The following is a 16,168-nucleotide window of genomic DNA, read 5'->3' on the forward strand; positions in this document are numbered from 1 at the left end:
AAAAGATTTAATGATGTGAAGGGAATGAATTTAGTTTAATTTTGATATTTTAAATGAATTTTATTTTTTATTATTTTTTAATCAAAAAGCCCGCGACCCGTCCGCCGGGCACAAAGATGATGATATTTGTCCGGCCCGAAATACCTGATAATCCGATCAAACATAATACTATCGAGCCCTATCCGCCCGTACTCGCGAAAGGTAGGGTCTGAGCCCGACCGAACGCGCCCTATTCCCACCCCTACTTATTCCCCACCAAACTTTCATTTAGGTCATAATATTTTCCCTAGCTTTTCTTATCTTCTCAAGTAAAGCATGAATAACCACACAAAAAGAGTAGATAAAAAAAAAAAACAAGTTACTAATTTCCATATATTTGCTTCCAAGTTAACAACCCAATTACAAGACCAAATACTAATCCAAATGGTTTCACATATATATATAATTAGAGGGGAATTTAAGTGTTAAGAAATGCTTAAATTACTAATCTAAGAGGTTAACTAATTAGAACAATCAAGTAAAAACAGATTGCAAGAGTTTCTTCTCTCTCTCTCTAATTAATCAATACAATTCAAAACTTCAATCAATCTAATTAATTCTATTTTGGGATGTAACAGTAGTTGTTAATGGAGTCATCGTCATCTTCATGTTCGCCAGATGATCTTCTAGCACGTTTTATGATGAAAGAGAAAATGAGGATGCTTGAGAGAGAAAGAGCAAAAAGTAAGACAGAAACCAGCACCAAAATCTCACCATGAAATGCGAAATTTCTGTCTCCTGTCAATACAAGCTCCTCCAATTTATGTGTGTAATCAGGTGCCATGGAAGGTGACATAATAGAGTAGAGAGAGAAAGAGCCTAGAGAGAGAGAGAGAGAGAGAGGGAGAGAGAGAGATTAAATTGCTTGTGACTTGTAGATGTTTTCTTGTTTAGTGTTAAGTGAAAATCATTATAAGGTAAGAGGTGGGAGTCGAGACAAAATGTTAAATTGCTAATGATCAATAATTGAGGTATATTTAACGGTTTAGATCAATTATTAATCCAAGCCCATGCTTACAAATTTAGATTCTACAACTGTACGAGTAAAAGTCGGTGCGACCTAATTCTCTCGTACGAGGTCCACCTAACAAGCAAGGATGTTGGATGAGAGGTGTCTTTAACCCTCGTCCTTTTACTCTTAGCAAACCCTTCTCTCGGCTCTTCCGTGGGCTTCAGACTAAGCAGATCCAGGCTACGGATTGGGGCAGTCCAAGAGCACTCAGACTGGATCACTGGATTGACTCTATGTCCTTCAAACCTAACACAAATTAGGTCAAGTCCGAGTGCCCTCAGACTGCTCTAATCCATGGGGAGGGGGGTAAGAGTGAAGGAAGCCCAACAGTAAAAAGAAGCCGCTCCTATAGAGGTCTTATTAGTATATAGAAGATACTTGACTAATGCCACTAAACAAGAAAAATCAGGCAGATTCTTGGCAGAAATTCTATGTGAATTGCTGTGATTGACGCTTCAATGTTCAGAAACATCAGAAACGCAAATTTTTCTTGTCCCTAAATTTTTCTAAGATGTTATATAATTCCACATTTTCTTACTGTCTCTAATTCGTTTACTTATTCAGAGTCGTCTCAGTTGAAGATACAGTAGTCGTTTCAGCTTATTTTTTTTTTTTAAATATTTTTGTTATGTTTTATACATATGAAATTAATATTAGCCCTTGCCAATTCTATAGACAAATTAGATATCACAGAGTCCCAAAATATGACTTGAGAGTTGAGACAAGTTGAAGAGAAAAAACATCAACTTTATTGATTATTTATATGGAGTAGTGTTTGTTTTAATAAAACTCTGTTGTCCAACTACAACACCAAGAAATTGTGGGCAATTTGTTTTAACTTTTTTTTTTTTCGATGAGAAAAATTTGTTTTAACTTATTATGGAAACTACCTGCACTTCCATGGGGTCACCGGTTTGATTATTTATCCAATTATCTTCATGGGATCACCGATTTCTTTAACCTTTGTCTTACCCATAGCATAGAGATAGGAAGTTTCTTTCCCTTTTGTCTTGTGCTTGTTGCGGTCTATTCAATATGTTCACACGTTACAAACACCACATCGATAATGACTTCACTATTATCTTCAATGCTCCTTGACATTTTCTCTCCTTGTTTGCATATCAATAGTGAGATGCTCTTCTATTCTTTCTATTGTTTTGTGTGGAGATTTTGACATAAGAGACGTTAACGTTTCCCACAAACAGTTGCCACAAATTTGACAATATTCACCGTAAACAGTTCAAATATAGAAGTTCTGGTTAGATGAAAAATCATCCATGTAAACTTTTCTGTGGTATTCAAATTTAAACCATTGTGGTAATTTGTCACAGGAAATGGAGCATCCCCAACTAACATTGATCTGGACGTTATACAAGATAGATGGGTTCTTTTCCTCACTTCAAATGTCGTAGCTTGTAAAATCACACTTCATTCACTTAGACATGCAAGTGATTGATATTAAACATCATTAAACCCTATCTTCTTACCATAAAAGCCAATTTAATTGATGTGGATTTATGTATGCATGACAAGGTATCATTTCGAAGGTGTAATCCGTGCACGTGAGGCACCTATAGTTCTTTCGAATGCATTAAAGAGCCAACATCTAGCAGCCCAGTTGGTAAGTGTATCTACTCCGCAATGCAGAGGTCCCGGAATCAATCCATTGGAAATGTAAATCTAGGAATATTGAACTTGATATATAAATAAAGTAGTATGCGTAGGTTTTATGCCATTTATAAAGCCATTTAATTCGTTGGGCTTTAAGCCAGTAGTAATTCAACAATTATCTTACTTATTACATCGTATCGATGTATCAATGTCTTTGTAATGACCATTGTAGGCAATGGTAGAAAAAAAACTAGACAATTCCAAAGGTCTCAAGTTCAATCCACTTTATCAACATTTTAGTTTTGTTTTTTCTTTTCAATGTCTACCATTTATATACTTGGTCTAAGTTTATATATCTCACCAAATTCTTTTAATCTATTAATAAACTTCAAGATTAAAATTTGAATTATTTCCATTTTAGTCCCATACTTTGTGACCAACTCCCTTCTTGACCCTCTATTTTTAATAAATTCTAATATGATCCTTTATTTAATGTAAATGTCATAACTACCCTTCATATAAATATTTTTTCAAAATAAAATTAAATAGACTGCATGGATTTCCACTTCACTTTCACCTCGTCTCTCTCTCCACCTCACATACGGATGTCAACGGGGCGGGTCCGGGACGGTTCATCCCCTTCCCCACTCCATCCCGTTAGTAAACGAGTTTTACCATAACCGTCCCAATAATTAATCGGGGTGGATATTCAATTACCATACCCGCCCCAATTTAAAAATTGCTAAATCATTACCGCCCCGCCCCGTTTAATATGAAATTAGTCGGGTCGAGTCGAGTTCAAACGCAAAATATTCATAAAAGTTATTTTAGTTTCAAGTAACATAACAATTATTAACATAATTTTATAAGACTTTGAGTTTATCAATCATAAACACTACAACTACTTAAATTATATAGAACATAAAATAGTTAAATTGATAATATAAGATTAAAGTTTTAGAAACATAACCCTAAATAAAACATATATTTAATATATACTATACTAATCGGTTCGGGGCTGGGTTTACTATCTAATACCAAACCCGCCTCGAACCCGATTATTTTTTGTAACTTCATTCCAAACCCGAACCGTTTAATAAACGGGTCGGTAAAACCCGTCTCATTAGGGGCGGGTTTGGGAAAAAACCCGCAGATTCGGACCAAATTGCCACCCCTAACCTCACATCTCTCTCCGCCTCACCTCTCTCTCTCTCTCTCTCTCTCACCTCTCTCCCTCTCCATCAAGAAGGAGCTAGTCACAAAGTAGGGGGCCAAAAAAGAAATAATTCTTAAAAATTTTGTGGTAAGTAGTTTTTGTTGTCCATTATAATTTTTCTATTAGATGGACACACACATATATGTGTGTGTATGTATATATATATATATATATATATATGTGTGTGTGTGTGTGTGTGTTAATTTTACAAAATAATACAAAATTGGTTTCTTCATACTATTTGTACATTATGGTTTTGCATTTCTTTTTTGCTAAAGGTCTATAATATATTGACGATGCTGTAAAGAGTGCACCAGCCGAGCAAAGAGCTCTTACATCAAAACTTATAATATACATTACAAAAGACACTAAGTTAAAAAAATATCTTCCGACCATTGGAAGATATCCTATCATAATAAATTGTTTTTGTTTTTTATACCAACATGGAGCAGCTAAAACATGTGATGACAAATCTGAGGGAGAAATTGACTGACGAAGAAGTGGACGAGATGATCAGAGAAACAAATGTGGATGGGGATGGCCAAGTCAACTATGAGGAGTTTGTTAGGATGATGCTGGCCAAGTAAACGGGATTACGCAATGTGAATCCAATTATTTTCTATGGTTTTTCTGTGTTTAGTTCTTATTTTGAACGAGATGATGTTGACAAGTTTTGCTTGAAAATACCAGTACCTGACTATTGGCGGGGCACAAATCTCTGCAAATTTATTGTTTCTCACTCTAAAAACTATCATCATGAGCTTTGTTGAACAACTTCAAGATGACTGCTATAACTTGGAAATGTGGCTCTCATCCTCTGCCATTTATGGCGCGTTAATGGCAGATTGATGCATATCTTTAATTGTTGTTGTGATGTTTAAGTTTCAAATTGTGCCTAAGTCTGCAACGCGTAATCTTTCCAAATTCGGAACGCCCATGGTTGTCCTAATTGCTGCTTCACAACAAGGTACTATGTCATTTCCGTACATTAAACTATAGTCTACTAAATTTCTTCTCCATTCTTCCACCCTTCTGCACCTCCTGACAATCATTTACCTTTATCCTTGCAAGTAATTATTTATGTGAAGAAAGACAACTGAGGAGACTACTGTGGCTGATCATAACCTACAACACAATTTTATTATGTCTACAGGTGAATATGAAGCCAAGGTTTGTATTTTATTTTTATCATTTACTTTTTTCAACTTTGTGGTTTCAAACATATAGAAGAAAAATAAATTTAGGGGATTTCTGAAGCATACGGAGGTTGGAGTTTACGTTTAAGATTTGAATTTCATTATAAACCATGGATATTCTTACTTTACTGTCTAAGTTGTATTTGTTTTATTCTGTAATCACGTATACGACTTTGTTTTGACAAGATGATATTTTATTTTTGGAACACAACAACGAATAGTTCTCAACTCATATACGATATAATGTGTTGTATCATAGTTACATACAACATGTTAGACAAATAAAAATTGTAACCAATTCTATGTATCTCAATTTCATTGTTCCACTATTTGAATTTCATAAGGGCCATTGCCCAACATGTAGTGCTGGGGTTATGCCTAATATATAATACATATAGAGAAAATACAAATATCTTGAATATTTTTATAAAATTTTCAGTAAGAAAATTCTAACACTATCAATTTTATTTTTGAGAATTGGATGGATGACATCCCAATTTTTCTTGATAAAAAATGTTTGAAAATCCATGTGTTTTCGTTAATGAGATTTTTGTTTCGATGTCTTACATAAAGTTTAGATTATCTTTATCATTCGAACCAAGACTATATGTATTAATCTCTATCAATTTTTTTAAGATATAATCTTCCATTTAACTCGGAATTTAAAATCCTTATTAAAAAGTTTCCACTTAAATTTCGAGAGCGTGAAAGAAATAAAGGAGAAAAGGATAAAAGAGAGTGGGATGCATCTCTCTCTCTCTCTCTCTCTCTATATATATATATATATATATATATATATAATATATATATATATATATATCGAAAAGAAGAGAGGAAAAGAGATCTACCATCAGATGATCGACTAATACTTCTCTGACAATAAGTCTTTACTAAATGACGTGAAGATGATTTGGAGCATAAAGAGATTTTATATTTTTTTTTGTTGAATTATAAAGAGACTTTATAGGTAAATAGTAAAAGGAATCGGCATAACAAAAAATAAATTTCATTTTAATTGATGGAATAAAATTTTTGGGAACAAATTCAATTGCTCCACGTAAAGGGGTCAAATTTAACTTTTGTACAAATATAGGGGCGACATATGTTGGCTAAAGACACTTATGGAGCACGTTGGAATTGTCCCTTTCAAATCCACGTGAAAGGCAGTCGAAAGTTGGGCCCGGTGTGGTCAGAAGCCTTTGAAGCGACCCACTTTGTTATCTTAATTTCTTGCTAGCCCTTGACTTGTTTACTAAATTCTGTAGGCGCCCCATCAAAGGATAGAGCAATATGGCCCTTATATTTTGTGGCCCAAAGCGAGGCCCAGCCTTGAACCGCCCCGGCTTTCTTCTCCCCTTATCAAAGAACAAAATTCTGATGGTTTTCACTTCTTTTCTTCGCTTCTAATCTCAACTCTTTTAACTCTTTTGATGCCTTCAGGAACAACAGTACCGTAGAGTTTTTCTATACATTCTATATTTTCTACTTTAAATCATTGAGATTTTCAAAAATAATTGATTAATGTGCGTAGTCAGGAAAGGGCCACATTAGCGTCTCAGTCAAACTCCTAACAAGAATTTAGAGGTAAAAAAATTGCACTTTTGATATCTATAAGATTATGAAGTTACTTTTTAACATTATTGAATATACAAGATTTACTTTCACTAAGAAGTCGAAACCACCCTCCCAAATATATTGAAGTTGGGCCTAAACTAAAGTTATTAGATGTCAATGTTATTGTAGTACTTAGTGGTAATCTCACTTGACAAGTGTAAAAAATCTTAGTAAAGAGACGATTCTCTTTTTTTTTTTTTTTTTAACAGTAAGATTCGAACTCTGGCAGGTGTTAAATATGTAATCCTACTAAATACACCAAATCTATTATTATTTAACAAAATCCTCAAGATCATAAGCTAGAAATGTGATCTTTTACTTTAGCTAATAGTTTTGAATGCACCAGAGAATTGGATCTTATATATATTAATGGCAAGCTAGGGAGTACTCTCTCAGAATCCAACTCTCATGCATCCTTGTTTCTCTAGTTTAAGTCATAATTATCAGAGTTCTCTGTTTCTGCAATTCCTTCCTCTACTCTTTCTCTCTCGGTTATCTCCTTTTAGGGAATGATGGGAGATAGTAACAGAAGAGGTTTACCACCCAGTCGTCTAGGAAGAGATATGAAATTCAAAGGCATCTTAGAATCAACATCAATGGTAACTTCATCTCCTAATTCTGGCAGCACCAATAGTACTGGTACCTCTGAAAATGTGACTAATACCTTCAATAGTGGTAACCTTAGTTACAGTACTGCTTCAACAGTCTTAGCTAGGGAGCATAATGTCAATAATATATTTGAAAGGAACCCTAGTTATGTCGTTAATATCTCCGACAGTACAATATCACCACCACCACCCCATTGGAGCATCCAAGAAATCCCTAGATCAGATATCAATCCAGTTGGTAGTCAGTCACTCTTCAATTGGAGGGCAGGGGGTAGTCATGACGATGTCGATAATGGAAACCCTAAGGCTAGTAGTAACTCTTCTATTTCAAAATGGGATCGTTGGATCAAGCATATGTTAGAGGACCCATTCTCACCGTTACCGATGGATATTAGTCCAACTCCAGCTACCAGTACAGTGAAGAGATCAATTTAACGCCCCAACCTGCCCGACAATGACAAAGAAGATGGAACATGTAAGACTAGGTATGCATGAGTTGTTTGTATGGTTTTATATAATGAATAAGGGTTTAAGACTTCATACATGATATGACCTGTATTTGTGTTACTAGTATAGATTTATATATACCAAACTAAATCTCATCAGTGGATATGAAGTTGTAATAACATTTCTAAATGAGATATTTAGCTCTTGTTGGTTTTGTCTTTGTATTTTCAGAAGCTAGTTGTTTTCATGGTAATTGGTATAAACTTCTTTTTCTTCTTTAGTGGTATTTAATGTTTGGTGTTATACATGATTTTTGAGTTTCATCATGGCATCAGGACCTCAAGATTAGTCATTTTAACTCCTCTTGGAGCTCTGTCATGCTTTTGCATAGACCCTATAATTAATATAAAGAAAAATCTCACTTTTTGTTACATAAAAATGAAGAAACTACTATCATATTGATTTGATTTGTAGTTTTATGGGTGAATTCCACTTTCCTGCCGTGTATTAGGCCTATCAGAGGTAGGTTTCCTGATGAACAAAACCCTGTATGGATATGATATGCACTCCATCATGAATTTGGATAAGCATTATAATCGTTAATTAAGACATTTTGGATCTTAAAGACCATATAAAGACCCTTAGGACCATTCCAGGGGGGCTGAAAGCCCATGTACTCCTATCTCTACTTGATTTAGTGCTTAAATATCATGACTGATAACATGGAATAATTCTTGATGGCAAATTGCTTTCACCGAGACTCGATCCCACAACCTCATGGACATAAGAGGGAGTGTGTAACACCCCAAATCCAGATTTCCACGTCGGCCGCCATGAAAACCTAAACTTAAAGCATTTCTCCGCAGAACAGTAAACATATACGATATACTCATCAAGGAGACAAATAGTATCGAACATGAAGCTCAAAAAGTAACAATAAATCATCAAATAAAGTTTAACCAAGTTTCTCAAAAACTCACAGGATGTCTTTAAATCATCGACACAAATGTCGGACAAGATAAAACATAAATAACACCAAGTGTTTAGGAGATACAACTCCAAATAACTACCTAAAGAAAGACAGAAAACCACTAAAGAAACTCCTCCAAGGCTAACTATGACTCAAGCAGGTGGCACTTCCCAATTTCCTTGTCCTGAAAAATAAAAGGTTGGGTCAGACCCCAACAAGTAGATTTCGAAACCTCTAAAGCCTCAATAGACAGTTTCAAGAGCTACCAAAACAAATAGACAACCACATATCATGTAAAGATGTCCAAGTATAGTATCCGAGTTGTGACCATTCGAAATAAAGTGTACCACATATGTAACAAACAACAAAAAGCGACATGACGAGTTGGTGTCCACCTTATGTAAGAGTGTGGTGAAGGATTTATCCGTTCGGTCTGAAGGAGATGTCCTTCCGAAGGAGTGTCCTTCGACCAAGGTGGCAATGCGATCAATTTGTCAGTTAGGATAACGATGACCACACGTAAAGATCATCCAGTCCGGTCCAATTAGGGGTCGTAATGCTTTGCTAGAAGCCAACTACGATCGTCGGATCAAGGAGTTGATTCGCGGCTAACATAGACCGGATCCTACAACGGGTTACACATAAGAGTGGTAGCTAGCTTGATCGGAGAGAATCGACTAGACGGGAACTGGCTAAAGTTGGATGGGATTCAACTGGAAAGGCCGAAAGGGTCCGAATGGAGATTCGGGACAAGATAGAAGGAAGGCTCATTGGGTCGGCCATGAGATGGCCGACCAGAGTAAGTGGGCCGGCCATATAAGGCCCATGGTGGGCTGCCCTGGCCGGCCACACTTAAGGGATTGTCAAAATACCCCAAAAGGGTATTTTGGTAATTATCTTTTCTGTGACCCGAAAATAGAAAACCTAATCCGAATGAGATTCTAATTAGGGTTTGTCTATATATTGGGTCAGTTGAGAACAGAAAAGGTGTGGATTTTTCTCTAGAAGAAAAATATACAGCTCTCTCTCTCTCTGAATATACAGCTATTGGAGAGAGAGAAATATATAGAAAAAGCTCCTGTTCTATCAATCTAGTCAAGAAGAAGAGTTCTTCTCAACCTTCTAGTAAGTCCTAGCAGTCTGAAAGGAAGGGAGATCAAGTCTATTCACTCGGTGTCTCAAGTAGAGGAGCTACAATTGGAGCTCTCGATCTTTGCATGCGATTGGAATGGTTCGAGGGAAAAACGCGTTAGGGTATTTATCCCTCTCTAGTTCATTGATTAGTTTATGCATAATGATCCTGGGAAATCTAGTGTTAAACATGTGATGTTTGAGATTCCGCTTAGAACACTAGTTAGTGTATAGGATACACAAAACCCTACAGTGGCATCACGAGCCGGTTGCATGAAACTATCTCTGACTAGTCGAATTAGATTCGAGCTTGATTGATTAGATAATTTTATGTTTAAATAGGGATTTAGACATGAAATTGTTTAGTTTAAATTGGATTTAGACTTAATCGGATAGAAAATTGAAAGAGTTTCAATGGGAGGACTTTAAAATTTTGAGTTTTTGAAAAGAGTTTTCAAAAGAAAATTTTAAAGTGGATGGTTTTTTTAAAAGAGTTTTCAAATTGCTGGTTTTTGGATGAAGATTCATCAAAAACAGCAAAAAGATGGAAGATTTTGAAAAATTGGAAGGGAACATGGTGCTGTCCAGGAGCCGGACTGACCAGGACGCGTCTGGCCAGACGCGTCCCTGTCCTTCCCGGACTGGGAATCCGAGAGCGTCTCGGATAAGGACGCGTCCGAGTTTTTCTCGGACAGGAAGACGCGTCCGAGAGCGTCTCGGACAGGGATCCCGGGAGATCCGCGTCTGGCACTTGAGGCCGCGTCTTCCAGACGCGACCACAGAGAAGTCCGGACGCTTCTCGGATTGAGAATCCGGACGCGACCGGGACTATTCCTTCCAGAACGCGTCTGGGACGCGTCTGGTGAAACCAGTAGCTGTCTCGGAGTGGGAGTCCGAGAAGCATATGCTTGGACAGAGCGTCTAGGACGCGTCTGTGGGGCTGGGAAGCGTCTGGCCTAGGGCCAGGACGCGTCCACCCGAGGGACTTGACACGGTCTGGAACGTGCCAAACCAGGTCCGACCTTGGCTCGGACCTTGACCGTGACTTGACTGGGTCTAGTCAAAGGGGTCCTTGACCAAGTTTGACTTAAGTCTTTGGAGTTAGACTCGGGTCTTTTGGGCCTTGACTTAAGTGGGAGGTTTCTATTTTCTTTTTCCAACTTTGACCATATTTTTTCCGAAAGCGACCCGGGCCAACCAAAGCCTAAATCGGAGTTTTTCGAAAACGATTTCATAATCTTTTAGGATAAAATCGAAACGAGCCATTAGTCAGACTTGAGGCACGTTAGACATAGAGATGTCGGTAGTATCTCCCGAATAGCTATCTAGAACATAGCAAACCTAGATTCGACCTAAGGAAGCGAATCTCATACATACTTGGGTGTTTTATGAGTGTCATATTATTATGTATGTATGGATGTGAATGCGGGTTCTAGTATGGCCATAGAATTGTTCTATCTTGTTTTTAAGCACAGATGGGTGACCGATGTAATTAATTTAATTTCAAGTTTTATACGATCTGCGAATCGTTGAGTCTTGTAATTAGAGTTAAGGGTACAATTGAGTCCATTGAAGAGCCAAAGGATGAGATCGTGGTTCGAGTGGGAGAATTCAATGGATGTTCGAGGATGGAGATCCAGGCGAACGGAGGCTAAACAAGCAAAGAACCTAAGAAGATTAGATCTTTTAGGTTAGGGGCCATACTAGGATCATGTCTGCTTGATTTATTTTCTCGCGCGCATTTACTTATTTACGTTTTATGTGGTGTATGATTATGTTAGAGTTCACAGTAATGCATGCAAACAAAAATGTAAGAGTCCCCAAAAAGAATTTTGGGTAATGCCTACCCAGATTAAGACACCTGTTGCGCCCTTGTTCATCGATGGTGGGTCATGCCAAAGCAGGGTGCCATCTTTTACCTCGGGACAATACGGGTAGACCTATGAAGAGGTCTACATGTCTAAATGGTTATTCTCAACGAGTCAGCAAAAAGGTTTTGGATTTCGAGGCAAAAGGATGAATTGAACACATAAGTGTTATTCATCAACCAAGAGTCATATGAGATATGATCAGTAAGGAGTTACTCACCCAGGAGGGTGAAGTTAAGGGCAGTGCCAAAGTACGCTTAACTTCACTGGAATGGGGTCTTGGAATCGTATTATTCAAAAGGGGACGGTTTTCATTAAATAATATGGCAAAAACTGTTTTTGCAATGATAATAAGTTTTAGGATTTTGTTTTATTTTCTTTTAAAAGTAGAGGATATATGACTATTAGAAAATAGTTTTCCAACCTTCGTTCATTCCTTCAGAAGGAATTAAACGACAATTATTTTCATGATTGGAAGGGAATCCGAGAAACGTTCTCGAATTCGAAATAAAGAAAACGTCCGAGAATATCTCATTCCTAATGTTCATTGGTTTTTCGGACGACTGAGGATATGATTATCCAAAGTCTTTTGTGAACATCCATAAAATTCTTCTCTCACGTAGAGATTAATGATATGGATGCATACACAACCATTCGACAACTAAAGGAAGAGTTCCACTAGAAGTCGTGAATGGAGAGGACGGTGCCTCTAAGAAAGTCGTCTTGAAGAGAACATTGAGGAAGATTGAATCTAAGAAGCTAGTTCTTAAGATTCAGAAACCAAAAGAATATAAGAAGAGTTCTTATGATTCAAAAGGTTAAAGGGTCGACGTAAAAGTTTGGCTAGGCCATTCAAAGAAACTACCCTGAGTACCTGGAAGACAAAAGAAAAGGAATTATGAATTCCGATTCTTATATCCTTGTTAACTAAGTTAATCTAGCAAGTATTGTAGACTCTCTTCATCAGGTATTTAAGACCGGATGTGAGGCTCAGTGGGAGCTCAAGGGAATTACATACTTGACTAAAAGAAGTGAGGATCCAAGAGGGAGCAGAAGCAAGAGTTGCTAAGGATGCTGAAAGGGATCAAAGTCTTCTTTTAGACACTAATCTAGGTAGAACTTAATAAGAGTTATTATGTTCTTCTAGAAACATCAGATGTTTTAAAATAGTGTTAAATTAACGAAAGGTTCTTAGAGAACCAAGAGAATTAACAATGATACGATAGGCTATAATCAAAGGATTCGGAGAGGACAACTCAAGTTTTGTCATTGGTCAAATTGACATAAAACACATGAAGAAGATCCAATGGTATGGATTTCTAAGTCTAATGATTTTGAATCATACGACACATGTGAATTTTGTTCAACGTGGCCATTTGACAAAGTCACCTTTTAGAAAGGGAGAAAGGGCTAGTAAACTAATAGTTTTTGTACATACAGATGTACGTAAAACTATTGGTACACTAACTAGAGTCAACCTGAATCCACTTGACGAAAATATAAGTCATTCGATTGGATCGAGATGATGAATATTTGAATCAGAAATTTGATGACCATCAAAAGAAGTTGAGAAATAGTTTCTCACCTTGCTCCACAAACACATCATATGGATGATGAGTCTAGTGGGAGTAATCGAACATGTGAGACATGAGTCGATCAATGATGGGTTAAGGCCAATCTTCCGAACACTTTCTAGGATATATTCTCAAACACGGTCGTTCTTCCTAGCTAACCATATTCCGGCAAAAGCTGAAAAGACACCATAAGAGTATGGGTTTGGAAGGGTTCCAAAAGTGGTTTTTTCTGAAGGTCTATAGATATGAAACGTAAATGGTTTCCGAGAACCAAGTTTGCATATCAAGAAAGAATATTTATTTATATATTTATTTATGGGATAAATAAATATTGGGGATTCTTCCACAAGCAATTAGAGAACAAGGAGGTTGTTGCTCGTGGTGGTGTCTTCCTTGAAATAAGAGTTATTTCAAGAAGACAAGTGGGAGAAATATTAGATATCGAAGAAATTCGATTTGAGCAACAAAACTGACAGTGGTGTACGAGTGTCAGAAGTCGCGATTCCTAACTATTCTGAGCCGATAGAAAAGGGAACAGAGGAAGAGATGGTAGATCTCGGAGATCCTCCCGCGCAGAGCGAATGTGATTCGCAGGAGAACTTTCAAGGAGTTGAGAGTGTCTCAAAGTTGCTCACACCCCTTATAGACCTTGAAAGCTCATAAATCTGTCTCAGAGGATGGAGATCCGACTGAAGAAGATAAGAGCTAGCTACACAAAAGCTGTGACGGAATCACTCCGAAACATGGCTTGGAGCCATATGATCAGAATGATATCCATGTCTGAAATCAAGTTTGGAACTTGGTCTATTTTGCTTAAAGGAAGGGTTCCTGTTAAGTCCAAATAGGTTTTTCAAAGTGAAAAACAGACAAGGATGGAAACATTGGTGTTTCCCAGAGCATGACTAAAGATCTAGGAGTTGAAATCTTCGATTCAGCAAAGAACACAAGAGTTGTTTTCTTTGGGAATGAAGAGAAATCTTGAATTTAAAAAGTTCAAGAAGGTTAGTGGGAGTGACCCAGTTTTCTTTGGTCCGGTATGTAGAAGACATACTAGAGATTGAGAACAACATTCTGATGTTGAAAACAGTTTAGAACTGACTCAATAAAAGGACCACATAAAGGTGAAATGCTTTTGGGCACCAAAGATCTATGGAGATGGATCGAGAAGGTGATAAGACTTGTTCAAGAAAAGGTCTTGAAAAGTCCAAGGTGAAACACTCAAACGGAGTATTTCTACCCAAGTCTCATGGCACACAGCTTAGGAATATTTAGAATCTGAAGGATTCTGATGAGCAAGCACGCATGAGAAATATGGTTATGCAAAAGGCATAAGATTGGTCATGTGGGACATTATTAGCATTCGCCTCGACGTCGCAAAGTACTTGGAGTATTTATGGTCGTCACCAATCAAATCCAGATGAGTTGATCTGGATCACACAATGTACTTGAGAAGAACTTGTGAGATCTCGGTATGAAAATAAAAGGTTCAAAAGTCATATGTTGCAAACTTCCAGAATAAGATGACAATCTTGACTTGGAAGAACAGTAAGCTGGAAGGGTTCCAGGCAGAGACTGTTGCAAACTCTACAAATAAAAGAAAATAGTTAAAACTTGGGATGTTTTAATTCAGTATGGCGATACTAAAGATTATCATTAGATGATAACAAACAAAATCCATATAGATTTGATCTATTAACTAAACTGTCACCTTTGACTAAGTATGGAGGTAATACTAAGGTCATAGGCATTAAGCTTTCTTGAAAAGCTTAGACTAGTAAACTTGAGGGTGTAAGGAGTTACACGGGAAGGCTCAAGATTTACAAACTCTTATTATCAGAAATAAGTTAATTATTTCGTCGTTAAATCATGGTTTAGTGTTTAATGACGGTCCAAAATAATGAGGAATTCCAGGTAGGTTTATCAGATACGTGATCTGGTAAATGGAACCCTACTAAGTGAACATGTAATAGATTCATTATTTAGTCCCTAGTCCAGGTCATTGCATGGACAACAATGACTCAAGAAGACTAGCATGGGAATTGACTGATAGCGCAGTTCCATGGGCTATGGGAATATGGTATTTAAGTCAATTACATGGGTGTAGATTGGGGAATCTACACTAGATAACCCAAAGATGAGAGTTTTTCAAGGAGTTGAAAAAGCGTCACAAACTCTCATAGGCAAGATTGGAGAGATTCCGTGAACATGAGTGCTCCACTCATCTTATGTAAGGAATGTCGAATTTTGGTACTGTCAAACGCCGCGCCGTAAAAGGAGGTTATAAAGGCAGCATACTGGGGCAGACAGGATAGACATGAAGTTAAGTGGGAGTACAAGACTGGGATGATGTCCTCCTATTAAGTTAGGAATAAGTATCTCCGGGCCACTTGAGGAGAAGCAATTGAAAAATGTGTGGCCACACTCAAATAGATTAAGAGTTAATCATTTAAATTGACAGTTGTTCTCTGGATCAAGAAAGTCTGAACGGTGTGACGTATCAGATGAGATATTAAGCGACATGGGAATTGAGCATTGCACTTGTTCTAAGTACAAGTGGGAGACTGAAGGATTTATCCGTTCGGTCTGAAGGAGATGTACGTCCTTCCGAAGGAGTGTCCTTCGACCAAGGTGGCAATGCGATCAATTTTTCAGTTAGGATAACGATGACCACACGTAAAGATCATCCAGTCCGGTCCAATTAGGGTCGTAATGCTTTGCTAGAAGCCAACTACGATCGTCGGATCAAGGAGTTGATTCGCGGCTAACATAGACCGGATCCTACAACGGGTTACACATAAGAGTGGTAGCTTGATCGGAGAGAATTGACTAGACGGGAACTGGCTAAAGTTGGATGGGATTCAACTGGAAAGGCCGAAAGGGTC

This window comes from Eschscholzia californica, unplaced genomic scaffold (assembly GCF_041429995.1).
Source record: "Eschscholzia californica isolate CP2 unplaced genomic scaffold, dmEscCali1.0.p SCAF_1, whole genome shotgun sequence".
Taxonomy (NCBI): Eukaryota; Viridiplantae; Streptophyta; class Magnoliopsida; order Ranunculales; family Papaveraceae; genus Eschscholzia; species Eschscholzia californica.